The 14153-nt window shown below is 36.8% G+C and overlaps 1 long non-coding RNA gene across 1 annotated transcript in view; it reads right to left on the reverse strand.

The window, feature by feature from the left end:
• LOC108519111 (uncharacterized) overlaps positions 1–14153 on the reverse strand; it is a 54249-nt gene that overhangs the window by 20932 nt on the left and 19164 nt on the right. The window contains exon 3 of the long non-coding RNA XR_001882530.1: positions 4411–4509. This is a non-coding gene — a long non-coding RNA (uncharacterized LOC108519111). The remainder of the gene's footprint in view (positions 1–4410; positions 4510–14153) is intronic.

Below are 14153 nucleotides of genomic sequence, written 5' to 3' on the forward strand. Positions count from 1 at the left end.
ATTTTTCTTGCATTGCAAAGGACCTTAGACACTCAGTGTATCCTCCTAATTTTACAAGTGAGTATTCAGAGACCCAGAAATAAATAGTGGTTGTCTTAGGCCTTGGAGTAAGTAAGTAAAATATTAAGGTCCAGACTGTCAGTTTCTTAACTCTTACTCAGTATGGTGTTCTGTAGTCTTAAGACATGTCAGAAATCTCCAAAAGAAATTGTAGAGGGCCTAATATTGGTGATAATGTGAATATTATATCAACAGGAAGAAATCCAGGGCTTGACAAGGACACTTGAAACACCAATAAGCAGCAGAGTTCACTGGAAAATTAGGGAAGGAAAAAAATAACAGATGCTGGTGACATTGTAGAGAAAAGGGAACAATTATACACCATCGGTGGGAATGTAAATTAGTTCAACCATAATGGAAAGCAGTGTGGTGATTCCTCAAAGAGCTAAAAACAGAACTACCATTCAACTCAGCAATTCCTTTACTGTGGATATACCCAGAGGAATATAAATCATTCTACCATAAAGACACATGCATGCAAATGTTCATTGCATCACTATTCACAATGGCAAAGACATGGAATCAACCTAAATGTTCATCAATGACAGACTGGATAAAGAAAATGTGGGACATATATACCATGGAATACTATATAGCAAAATCTCACCTTTCGTGGGAATATAAATGGAGCTGGAGTCCATTATCCTTAGAAACCTAATGCAGGAACATAAAACCAAATATCACATGTTCTTACTTATAAGTGGGTGTTTAGTGATGAGAACTCATGGACACAAAAAAAGGAACAACATACATTGGGGCCTACTTGAGGGTGGAGGGTAAGAGGAGGGAGAAGAACAGAAAAAATAGCTATTCAGTACTAGGCTTAGTACCTGGGTGATGAAATAGTTTGTAAATTAACCCCTTTTACACAAGTTTATGTATATAACAAACCTGCACATGTACCCCTGAACCTAAAATAAAAGTTAAAAAACAAAAATAATAAAATGCAAAATGTGGTTCAAAACGGAAAGGTCATAGAGACTGAAGTAAGGTTTGTTCATTGGCAATTGGTTAATTTGTTCATAATCCACTGCTTATGCCAGTTCCTGTACTAGAGGCTGAAGGACACAGACAAACTGTACTTACTGCACCAGGGGCTGACATTCTTTTCAGTTGGGTGAGTAGGAGATGTGGAACAAGGTGTACTTGAGGACGATTTCACAGAAAAGGTGAGATTTGAATTAAGTCTCAGAAAATAAGTGGACCCCAATAGGTAGAGGAGGAGTGAGGAGGTGGAAAGATAGCGAGCAGCATGGGCAAAGTCATAGTGGTATGATAGTGCATATATTCAGGGACTAAACAGTAGCCAATAGGACAGGAGAGGAAGGCTAGTGGAAGGGGTAAGGAGGAGAGGGAGGACTGGGAAGATGGGCTGAGGCCAGATGGCGCATGGTGAATGGTATCTTAGAGTTTGAACCTCTAAACACCTTGCTGAAGGAGGGTCTCTTTCTCTCTCTTTCTCTTTCTTTCTCATTCTCTTCTCTTCTTTCTTTCTTCCTTTCTCTTTCTTTCTTCCTTCCTTCCTTCCTTTCTTTCTTTCATTTTTTGTTAAAACTCAAAAAGGCCTTTAATGCTATTCTGATACTCCCCAACTTTCTTAGATACCAATTTTCTATTATTTGCTTGTGGAGATTCTAAGCAAATTTTCAAGTGCTTCTATTATGAGGAAAATAATAAGATTTTTACATTAATATATGTGACAGGCACAGATGAAGTTCAGCAGGGCCCAAACCTGGTTTTAATGTACAATGTATAGGCATGTTGTGAGAGAAGATTGTAAGAATAAAAATATATCATGTATTGTACATTCCGATCTGTCATTCTTTTCAGAGAAAGGAATGTATAAATGTATTTATTTATATACCTAAGTCTTAATGCAGAGAACATTTTATTTATATTATAAAAATCCCAGGTGAGGAGCCAACAGAGTAATTTTAAAGTATCAAAGAGGAGTTTAGATGGTATAAATTACATTCAAGGAAAAGATAAGTATTAGATTTTTGTAGCATGATTCTCCTTTACATTACCATAAAATGAAGGAAAACAATAAAAACTCCCAGAAAGTTCTGAAAAGCCAGTGATTCTTTTTTTTAAAAAAGTTGAGTGGTCTGTGTATATTATTGTGATTAATCAAAATGATACAATATTTATTTGCATTTGTCAGGCAAGGTGCTGGAATTTTCTTAGTAGATGTTAGTGAAGATAGGAACACAGTGTAGCAGCAGCACTGTCTCCTTCCTTTTAATTGACAAATAACTACAGAGAGAACAGTCAGAAATTGGAAGAGAGCAGGGAAAGTAGATGAATTCTTCCCAGACGATGCAGGGACCCTGTTAATGGAATTCTGGTCACATAGTCTAGAGCTCAGACCTGCCTTGGTTTAATCAGCTTGGTGAACATTACGGTTGAGTATAGCCATGTTGATCCAGGTCTCTACATACATAATTTATTAACCCATAAACTAGGTCTTGTTTAATTCTCATTGTTTGACACATTATATTGAAAGCACAATGGTGAGAATATGGTGTTGTATCAGGTTTATGTACGTATGTGCTCTGTATATACTTTAAAAATTATACATAGAGCTCCAGTGTTGACACATATCACCCTATCCCAGGCATTTGATGAATACAGAACAATATTGGATGTTAAGCAGGATATTGACTTCATCTATTGTGACAATTATGTGGGCCCAGCTTTGCTGAAAATAAGGTCCATCAACCCTTGCAGAATTGAATAAGTCACAAGGATACAGCCCTTAACACCTTTCCTAGTTGTGAGCAAGGTCTGCACTAATTCATCAAGTCCTGCAGTGAGGGATTCCACAAGAGCTGCTCAAGACAAGCACAACAGAGACAAGTATTTAAAACCCAAGGATTTTGGACACATTGTTTTCAATGCTTTTGGAAAATTTTGGCAAAAAAATACAATTTTGTTTCTTTGTTTTCCATCCATGGTCAAAAGAAAGAAATTCAAAAAAGTGTAAGGAGTTGGAGTGAAAAGTGGCAGGCAAACCTGAAACACACTCATTTTATGATATGTGATACTTAGACGTTAGCAATTTCATAACCAAACCCAGATTAGGATCAGAGAAAATGCTTGTAATTATATTGCCAGTGAAGTGGCCCCAAAAAATGAAATTTTTTGAATTCCACCCATGATTTTTTACTCTGATTAAAATACAATTAAAATATTAAGAAAAATTCAAAATTGCTTCACAACTGGTTTTAGAGTGGCAGTGTTCTTTATGTAAAGCATTATGTTTGTCAATAACACACACATTTGGTCTTGTAGTCCTCTTTGCTGATTCCTGACACTGTAAGAGGAGAACCTGGTTTTCTGAGGTGATGATATTTTTAGTTCAGCATCATCAAAAAGCAATTCCTTGCTTATTTGGGATTCGAAGCCCAGCCAGGTCTCCCTTGTGACTCATTCAGCATTCATCCGGGGATCTATGCTTGCCTGCCTGTGCAGCGTTCTCATGAATCCTTAATTCCTTTTGAACTCAGCAATGCCAGAGTCACTTTCCATCAACCCGCCCACTCAGCTGAATTGCGCCAGCCTCTTTTGCGCAAAGCATCACACTGCTGTTGTAAGATTGATTGGGTGTTGAGCCACCGCCACAAAGACAAAGGAGGTCAGATTCAGCCCCTGCAGTTTGCTTTTAAGACCTGATGTCATCATCATCCTGACTTCCAGAGCTGATGCTGATAAAATTTTCTGGGACCTACCTATGTGTAACCCATGTCTTGTTGAACTAACTTTATTAGCACCTCATCACTGATAATGCAATAACATATTAATGATGTGTTGCTCTTACCCTTTGTCTGCAAAGCAAAAGAATTGAAACTAAAATGACATGGTGAGCCAGATCAGTCTGATGTGTAGCAAACCCTGTATCGTGGCATCTTTCTTATTCCCTGACTGCTTTTCTCTGGGATGATAGGGCAGGCATGACTGGAGTGCTGGCCAGATGTCCAACACAGGGTACTGCTCTAAGCTTGGGAGTTTGCAACTCAGGAAACCAGCGTGGCTACTCATAAGGGTCAGAATATGGGCAAGTCAGAGAGCAAGCTCAAATCTAGTGCGTATGTCCATAAGTGAGCATGTAAGTAAAAATTTGTGACCAAGCCAGGGGATCAGGTGTAAGACAGGGAGATGGACTCAGCATAGGCTCAAGGGCAGGGGCAGGGAAGCTGGATTTCAGACAATTATGAAGAAGAGGCTGTTGTGATTGTGGCTTTCTAAAATTAGTTGCCCACAGAGTTGCATGTATTAGGATGGCCTAGTTTAGAAGCACAAAGTAGGAGGTTGGTAATATGCAAAATACTGGAGAGGTTGAAAACTTACTTAGGTAGTATTAGATTACGTGACTGAGCTCTCACCAGTGGCTCTTTAGTACCTGGAGCTAGAGATAAGTCAGATGTGGCCCCTGCCTGTGTTCACCATCTGCACAAAGAGACAGAAATGTAAATAAAAATATTACAACACTCACAGGATTGCTGGGATGTAATAGTCTCATTCTACCAAGGAGGTAGTAATTATGGCTGACATTTATTGAAAACTCACTGTATACCACCAGGTACTATGTTGATTGCTTTACCACATTAAATTCTTACAACCATATGAGGCAGTGCTATTATTTCTATTTTATAGATTAAGCAAATGGAGGGTAAAAGAATTTAAACAATAATCACTCAATTTTGCACAGCTAATTAGTGGTGAAGTCTAACTCTGACTTAGACCTTGACCTCTACATTAGTCTGTTCTGGGAGACACATTTTAAGATGGATGTTGGGAAATATGGAACTTGACAGGAGTGTTAAGAATGGTGTGGAGATGGGAATCCACAATCTATGAACATGTCTCTCCTCAACCCCTTCCAATGAGTCTGCTGAGACTGAACATAAAGGGCTAGAGGGGGAAGTACATACTCTGGCTTCAGGTGTGAATGATGAATGGGTTGTGGTAGACTGTTTCATTTGGTATAGAAGGAAAAGAGATTCATCTGCAGATTCCCAAACCACTTACTTGGCTCTGAGTGCTGGGTTCCTCTGGCACCTCAGCAGAATGTTGGGGTAACTGATACATCTTGGAAAGTTCTGCTAGTGAACAACAACTACAAAGATAAAAGCATCTAAGTCATGTTGATTTAGGAGAAGACATTTAATAGAACTCTCCACATTTGAAGAGTTGTCGTATGCAAGAGAAAAAATAAATTTGTCTCTTGTGACTCTAATGAATGCAGCTGAGACCAATGATTAGAAATGATGGGAGGCAGATTGCAACTCAGTAAAAAATTATTTTTCAACAACTAAAGCTAACAAATACAGAAGCTTGTGGGAGTGTCAGTTCTTCATCACTAGAGGTATTCACATAGAGACTCTGTCGCCTTCTGTCGAGAGGGGCAGTTTTCAAATTTTAGAATTCATAAGAATAATTTCTGGGCATGGCAGCCAGATTCTGATTCAGGAGGTCCTTGTAGGCATCAAGAATCTCTCCTTTTAATAAGCCAACTAGAGGATTCTGATGTGAGTGAGAAATAACAATCTGCAGATTGTAAAAGAGATATCTATTTTTAAAGGAGAAGTTAGATTCCATGATGAAGTTTCCGTTCAGCACTCTGTCCAGACCATGTTGATCTATTTCTTCCCAGAGTTCCTGTTGTTTGTATCGTCTTTATCACATAATTTAATACTTGATTATATTTTGTCTCCCTCTTCTAATCGTTTCCCTCATCCCACAAATATTTGCTGATAATTTACCACATGCTGAGCACCATTCTAGGCACTGGGGAGACGTTACAGAGCCAAGCAGACAAAGCAGCCTGACCCTATGCAGCTGATAATCCAGTGAAGGGAGATTTGTAAAACCCGAAATATATCGGGTATTTTGTAAATACTTTCCTCCATACAACCAGATGCAAACTCTTTTGGGAAGAACTCTGTCTTAGTATTTTATGTAGTGTCTAGAACAATGCTCTGCAATAGCAGGTCCTCAAAAGTATATTTTAAAGCAACGATGGAACAGTAAAATAAGAATACACTTGGAGAAAAACAGCAAAACTTTATATTTTCTGCTATAAATCAGGCAAATCTCAATGGTTTAACTGAGGATTTCTTTGTGCTTTAGGATGGAGAATTTTTGTAAGCCAAAGGACTTTTTTCTACATTAATAGAAAATGTATCCAGAACAAGTGACACAAGCTTCTCAAGTTTTGCAGATCACGGTCTTACAGCAGTAGTGAAAAACTGAAAGACATCCAGAATACAGATGATGAAGGTTCTTAGCACACCATAGTATAAGACAGTGGCCAACAAACTATTTTTTAAAGGGCCAGGTTATTCAATATTTGGGGGCTGTACACTCTCTCTCACAACTGGTCAATTCTGCCATTGTAGTCTAAAAGCAGCTTAGAAAATATGTAATTGAATGGACCTGTTCTAATAAAACTTTATTTACAAAAACAGGTGAAAGGCTGGATGCAGCTCTTAGATCACAGTTTGCAGACTGCTGCTATAAGATAAATAGTTCAAAGAACTGAAGTGTTTAGCTGGGTGTATTAGTCCATTCTCACATTGCTATAAAGAAATACTTGAAACTGTGTAACTTATAAAGAAAACTGGTTTAATTGGCTCATGGTGCTGCAAGCTGTGTGGGGAAGCATAGCAGCATCAGCTTCTGGGAAGGTCTCAGGGAACTTAACAATCATGGTGGAAGGCAGGGAAGGAGCCAGGCACTTCACATGGCCGGAGCAGAAGAGAGATGCAGGGAGGTGCCACACACTTATAAACAACCAGATCTCATGAGAACTCTACAACACCAAAGGGGTAATCTGCCCCCATGATCCAGTCACCTTCTACCAGGCCCCAACTCCAACACTGGGGATTACAATTAGACATGAGACTTGGGTGAGGACATAAATTCAAACCATATCTCTTGAAGAAGACAGAAAGAGAATATCATTACTATTTTTGGATATTTGAATCACTTCCCTGCAGAAGAAGGATTTGACCTATACTAGAAAAAACAGGGGATATATGTCTAATATTTTAATAGAATTCTCCAGATGGTTATGAGTTTAATGAGTTTACCAACACTGGAGGTGTTCAAGCAAATATTGAATGCCCAATTCTTGAGACTGTTCCAGAGCAGGCAAGGGAGTCTGGTGAACAATTTGACTAAATGTCCTTTAAGGTCCTTTTCAACCATGGGATGCTGTCACGAATATGAAGTTTAGTGAACAGAGCAGGGCCTAACACATGCTGAGATTGACATAGAGACACAGGTAAATGATACCCCAGCAATTTCACATGTTAAAATTTATCTGTGGTAAATGAATGACTGAGTGAAAAGCAAGCTCTACTAAATGTTAGGTACCCATATTAATAAGCAGGTTAAAAATAGCCAGATTAAAAACAGTTAACATCAGGTAAATATCATTTTTTTTCACTTAGCTTGATTTATAGCCTTTTAAGATTATATCTGGATTAAATGGATTGGTCATTCAAAACTAAGTGGATGTCTCTCAATCACATAGATTAAAAGAGAGGGAAGACTCCATCCTACCTTTTAGGATTTAAAATTTTAATTTTTTATCTTTTGGACTTCCTGTAAAATTTCTTTGTGTGCCTTATGATGTTTTGCATTTATGAAGTTGTAAATGCTAAAACAGCACAAATTCGTCCTCACAAATGGATGTGTAGATCTATAAAATTAATAAACAATGATTTATTGGGAGCCTATTGCTCCACTGAAGAAACTGAGAACCAGACAGTGCCTGAAGGATGAATATGACAAGGAGCTAAATGGTTTAAAATTTGTGGCTATCCTTAATATGCTACCCATGTGTGCCAATGAGGCAAATCTTCAGTCAGCTTGAGCCTGGTCTCCACCTCCCAGTGGAGGGTCAGAAGGGGTGAGTGATTCCAATCAATATCCAGTTGTTAGAGTAACAGCCATGTCGGTTCTGGATGGCTGACTGGATGAAAACATGTTTGTTCTACTTAATTCGACAGTGTCTTGTCAAATTAACAGCCATGGTGGCAGGAACAAGCTTGCTTAATGGGTTGGAGTCAGTTCCACAGAGAATCTATCATCAACATGCAACTGAGAGGAATCCCAAACCTCATTACCAGGGTTTATTTGTAGGTAATAACTGAAGGTATGCCATGTACTTACAACAGGATTTGTTTGGTTTTTTGGCAACTCAGTTTGATGGTCTTTATCAAATGTTGCCCTTTTAACTCCCCAAAACTCTGTATGATCATGCTTAGTCTGTGTTTAAACACACTAAGTAAAGTGCAATATTTAAGCAGCTATGTTAAGATGTTTTAGCAAGATAGAGTGATTATTTGAAATAACCACGTATTCGACGTGCAGGGCAGTGGGGGAAAGGAACTACTCCAGTGAGTGCTTTAACCCTGCACTTCTTGGTGAATATTTAAATACACTTTTCCTCTCTAGAGGTGAGCTGTTGTCCCAAAGCCAGAATCATAAACTGCCTGCCAGATTTATCTCACAGTTAAATTGCATTTGGTCCATATAGTTGTGTTTTAAAATTGAAATGCTTACTATCACTTAGAAAAAAAGAAAATTTCACATGCAGTTCTAGGTGTTTCCTTTCAATGAAAAATTCAGAGAAGTTAGCAGCATGGGCCAGCTTTTCGCAGGGCACTAGTTTTCTGGAGCTGTGTGTTAGTCCATCTTCTCTAGATAGGCTGAGTGTTCTCCATGGTGTCTACTGTGCCTGAGTTCTTCATTTATGTGACCTAACCAGCCCCTTGAAACATTGAAATTTTCCATCTGTGATTAATAGACTAAATCTTGATTTTCTAATCATACTCATATATGAAAAATGCAGTATTATGGTATTACCATGTACAGATATTGTTAAGGCACTGTTTGCTTCTTTCTTCTTCTAGTCCTCCAGTCCTCTACCAGTGCCTCCCAGTGGCCTAAACCAGCAGGAGCCATATGAAAAAGAAGTCTGGAAGATGCTAGTCCTTCACAGGAGGATACAAGAATGGCAACAAGAAGATCTGAGGACTACGAGATTTAGGACGAACAAATCTAGGAGCCAGAAGATGTACCTGCTAGTAGATGCTATGATCTTAAAAAAGTCTTGAGCTAACGTGACCTTCAGAATTTTTCATCTGTAAAATGAAACAGTGGGCTAGACGGTCCCTGAAACTTCTTAAAGTCCATGATTCTATGGTGGAAGGGGTTGGTACAACTTTGATTTCATTGTCTGTTTATACCTGGCTGAGTTCTCTTGTGACATGTGACTGTCCTTCTTAAGAAACGGAAAGGCAACCAAGTAGCTGATTGTTGAGATACCGAAATGTTTTATGGAATGCAGAGAATACAGCCTACCTGATATAAAGTCTGACAGCAACAACAAAAATCTCTCTGGGCAACTGTATTTAATAATTAAAACAAAAGGTTTGGAGGAAATATTCAAACTGCCACTTTAACAGGAGAGTAACCTGTGGTGAGAATGCTTCAACAGTGATATGGACTAGCATTAGAGCTAAAGAATCCCAGCCTGATTTGATAGTGACTCTAGCTGTTTTATGTTCCTCAGGAATCCCAGGATGTCTTTCAAACAAACAAACAAAACAAACAACAACAATGACATATTATCTTCATCACTTATCACAGATGATTTTCCCAGAATTATTGGCTCAAACTTTAGAAGAAATTCTAGAAACTGATTCAACCTAAAATTAAAACCTGCTAGCTCTTCATGTAAGTCATGGAATCACTTGTTTGCTACTGAACCGCATGTTGACATTGAAGTACAGATGTTTGATGATGAATTCATTCCTCTTTGTATAACAGCAACTACATGATAAACCAGGGAAAAAATGGCAGCATCTTTTATATCTTCATTTGTTTGAAACAGATCAAAATATTTCATTTTCCTTATTCGATGTCAAATAACCCAATAATGACAAAATCTAAACTTACATTTTCGAGGGATTTTAAAGTGTATTGAATTTGTAAAGGTAAAGCAATACTTTAAAGTAAACACACAGTTTTAAATATATCAGTTATGGAGGCAACTGAGATGTCAATAATTTAGTAGTTTTTCTCTCCGAAAATAGAGAATATTCAGAAGCAGATCCCAGAAAGTTTCATTTTAACCTCAGTTGGAACCAGGAAGAGGAACTGAGGTTGCTTACTAGCAGATCATGATACAGTAGACACTGACATTCTTCCAGACATTAAGTCATTTGTACTTTCTCTTTGACAAATTTAAAATCTCAGAAGTTAATTGTGGGAGCTAGTCCTGATTCACCAAGATCAACTAGCAGTTGCAGGATCATTTTCTTTCAAAAGCTTGAAAATGAATCAAGTTTACTTGTTAAGATGTCCAGCAAATAGCAAGATAAACATAGTAATATACTCAGTTTTAAATATATAAGTTTATATCAATAATATATTTAAAATAGCATACTTTAAGGCTGCTAATGAATATGTGAAGCAAAACAAAAAATGTTAGTTTGCAAGAGAAACTGATTTTATTTAATGACTTATTTTACTTCAGTAAAATCTTGGTTAAGCAGAATAATTGAAAAAAGAAATATCTGAGTGAGCAAAGCTTTGATTTGGCTACAAAATAAAGTACATTTTTCTTGCACTTGTAGCCTGATTGTTGAGAATTTTAAGAAATGATACTCCTTGTTTAAATTCAGTTGGCCTTTAATGGGCACATAACACATGCTGGGCATTACAGTGGGAGGCTGAAAAGAATACCATAAATAAGTAATTCCCCTGGCTCTCAAGGAATTCTTAGACTCAATGAATAGAGTACATTGAACACAAGTGCATTATATATATATATATATAAATGCGACTGTGTTACCCTTACCTATTTACTATGTGAGATCCTTCAGATAAATTCCTAGTTCAGAAAAAAAAAAAAAAAAAAAAAAAAACTTCATTTTGAGTTTTGATTTCCATTGCCTTAGCCTGTAGATGGAAGTGGAGAAGAGCAGAGGAAGGATCACTGGCCTTAGAAGAAGTCTTGAGGATGAAACGAAATAATGTGTGTGAATGCTCTTGGCATAATATATGCTACTTTGCTAATATCAACAACATTAATATTTATTTATTTATTTATTGTATCAGTCACACGGCTGACATTATTATGTTGACTGTCTCCCCGATAAGAGCTTGCAGATGGGAAGGAAGTTGGATGTCACAGACTTTTTCTTGATTAATCAACCAAACATGTATTGTGTATCTATCAGAGTAAGACTGAACTACATAGGTTGAGTCATACAAACCAGGTTACTCTGCGAACACATAGGAAGGACATCAAAACCAAATGTTGGGTGCCAGAAACTGATTCCTTAAGGAAATCAATATTTGAAGAATGAAGTGAACATACCATGTGAATGTGGGTACGTTTTTAGACAGTTGTTTGCAATTTAGAGCAGTTGTTTCTATGAAACAAATGAAGGGATTGGTGGTTTCAGAAACTCAGACATCAGTTAAATTTTGAAGTTAGACCAAAAAAGCCTGTAATTATTTATAAGCTGAAATAGAATCCTTCTTTTGTATAAAATTTTGTCACAAACTATTGGAATGAGCTTATCTAGTGTGCATTCTATATAATATAATTATTGAGAAATGGAATCTTAGCACCTGTCTGCCAGTGTTAAATGGCAACTAAGGAGCATTTAATTCATCAAAAATGTACTGAGTTTCTATTAAATTGATAGAACTGTCAGAGGATGAGGGAATACAAAAGAGATTTCAAAGTTGTCTCTTTTCCAGGAACTCACAATCTGCTGGGAAAGACATAGATACATACACACATAACTAAACAATTAGGTTTAAAATAGAATATGTACAAGTGTTATACAGGTGAGTAAAGTATGGAGCATTTAGTTTTACAATATATTAAGGATTTAGAATCAATAATAAACTATGAAGATAAATGGTGATAGTTTAATACTGTCTCTAATTCTCCATTTGGCTCTGGATAGATATTTAAAATCACTTAAGCAGAATTGTTTGTATGCCTGGATGTCAGAATATTGATTGTCTCTTTCCCCTTCCCATTTGTCTTACAATAATTTTTTTACCATCAAATCTTTTCTGCCTATGTTCTTTGATTTTTATAGCCCAACAAAAGGGTGTATATTACTCAGCATTCTGTCAGAATCGCCTAATTTAGGATCTTCAAATTTGAGACGTGGATCCTAGCTGAGGGGTTAGAGAGCATTTAAGGTGTTCTGTGCTTTGGATGTCATGACAAATATATGACTTCAGAAAGAATAACAAAAACTTCGACTTCTGCTAAACCTTTCAAAGAAGAGATGCTTTGAATGACTCTGTTAAAATCTCAGTTAAAACTCTGACTCTTGTGTATGTTTCAATTGGTTCTTATCCCATTCTCTCTTTGGTTCACACTTCACCAGCCACACTGGCTTTCCTTCTGTCCCTCAAAAAGCTGATTGTTATTTCTTTACTCCTTAGCTTCTTTATCCTGACTGTCTCCAACTCCTCCAGATCTTTGGCCAGTTAGCTACTTCTCATCATTTAGGTTTCAGTCCAAACGTCACCTTTTAGAGAGATCTTGCCTGACCATCTAGCCTTTTGTGTCATTTGTTTTTAGGAACAGGTGAAAGAAAATGTGGTTCAAGTTTATGTTAACAGCAGGAAATATGAGATCCTACAAGAGGAGATCCTGAGGTCAGGTGAGTTTCAGGTGATTGACTTAGTACCCTAACAAGTTCGTTCCTTTTTTAACTCCAGCTTCCATATCATTATATTCCTCCTACAGCTGGTTCCCCCTTCATGATGGTAAAAATGGTTTCAGGAAAATTCTGGGCCACAAGGCTCCTTGTTAATACCATAAAACTATTAATTTGTTATGGTTCTTCCATAAAAAAAATTTTTTTTTAAGTTTCTCTGATGCCTGCAGTAAACTGGTTTTACATTTTTTTGACTGGAACTGAGTCACATGATTATGCTTGAACCAATCATTGATAAAGTAGATGGGAATAATTTATAAATATGAGATATGAGTCATCAGCATTTGAACTGAAATCCTTCTCCAAAGCATGCATTGCTGTTATTTATCAAGAGATGATGAAGTAAGTGCTGGAGATTCAACCAAAATGTCTACATTTCCCTCAAATATAATCTTATTGTCTTTTTGAGGTTTTACACTCACAATTTTAAGTTATATATTTATGTGTGTTGTTAAATATATATATATATATATGTAATTGTTTGCCTTGCTATCATAATAAAAACAACATAAGAGGATAATTTTGTCTTATTTAATGATGCATTTTACTTAGAAAATAAAATGGTTGGTGCTCAATAAAATTGTTGAATTAGGGGATGAGCAGAAAACATCACATCATCACTTTCTTGGTCTCTAATAGTCTCCTGACTTCATGAGGATGAGAAACTTCATGACGATGAGAAGTTATTATTAACTGACTTTTCCTTCTTATTTCCTAGAGTCTCTTAAATTCCTAGGAGGCCCCAGTTACTGGTTGAGCGTTCCTAAACAACAGTAGTTTTATCAGTCTTGGACACTTTTGAAGTAGACTTTGAAGGATATATAAAATGATAAGTAAGTCATTTTTTAAAAAAATAGAAGCACAAGAAAAGATGAAAAGGAAATACAAATTGTAGGAAGACATGATGAAATTGCATGAGTTGTGCAAAGAAATGAAACTAGTCTGGTGTGACTAAACCTGGGGGCTGTAGAGTGACTGGGGCAGTAAGGCTGGGAGGGAAGCAGTGAAGCTGACCTACAGATAGTCTTTCTCAGTTATGTCTGTGGTTCTGATTGGCTCTAATTATCTGGTCACTGATTTATTGACCTCAGCACATTTATAATTTGTTTTATATTAAGTTACCTTAAAAACCTCTTATTTCTTTATACTTGATATCTCAGGTATAGTTTACCTTTTGACTACTTTGTGAACTCATTGATAACACTGAATAGTTTTACTGTGTGTTAGAATAAAACACAACTGACCTGGAAATAAGCTAAGCTTTAAGAAAGGATCTTGAGTGACTTTAAAAAAAAAAAAAAAAAAAAAAAAAAAAAAAAAAAA

Source organism: Rhinopithecus bieti, unplaced genomic scaffold (assembly GCF_001698545.2).
Source record: "Rhinopithecus bieti isolate Rb0 unplaced genomic scaffold, ASM169854v2 scaffold_2350, whole genome shotgun sequence".
NCBI lineage: Eukaryota > Metazoa > Chordata > Mammalia > Primates > Cercopithecidae > Rhinopithecus > Rhinopithecus bieti.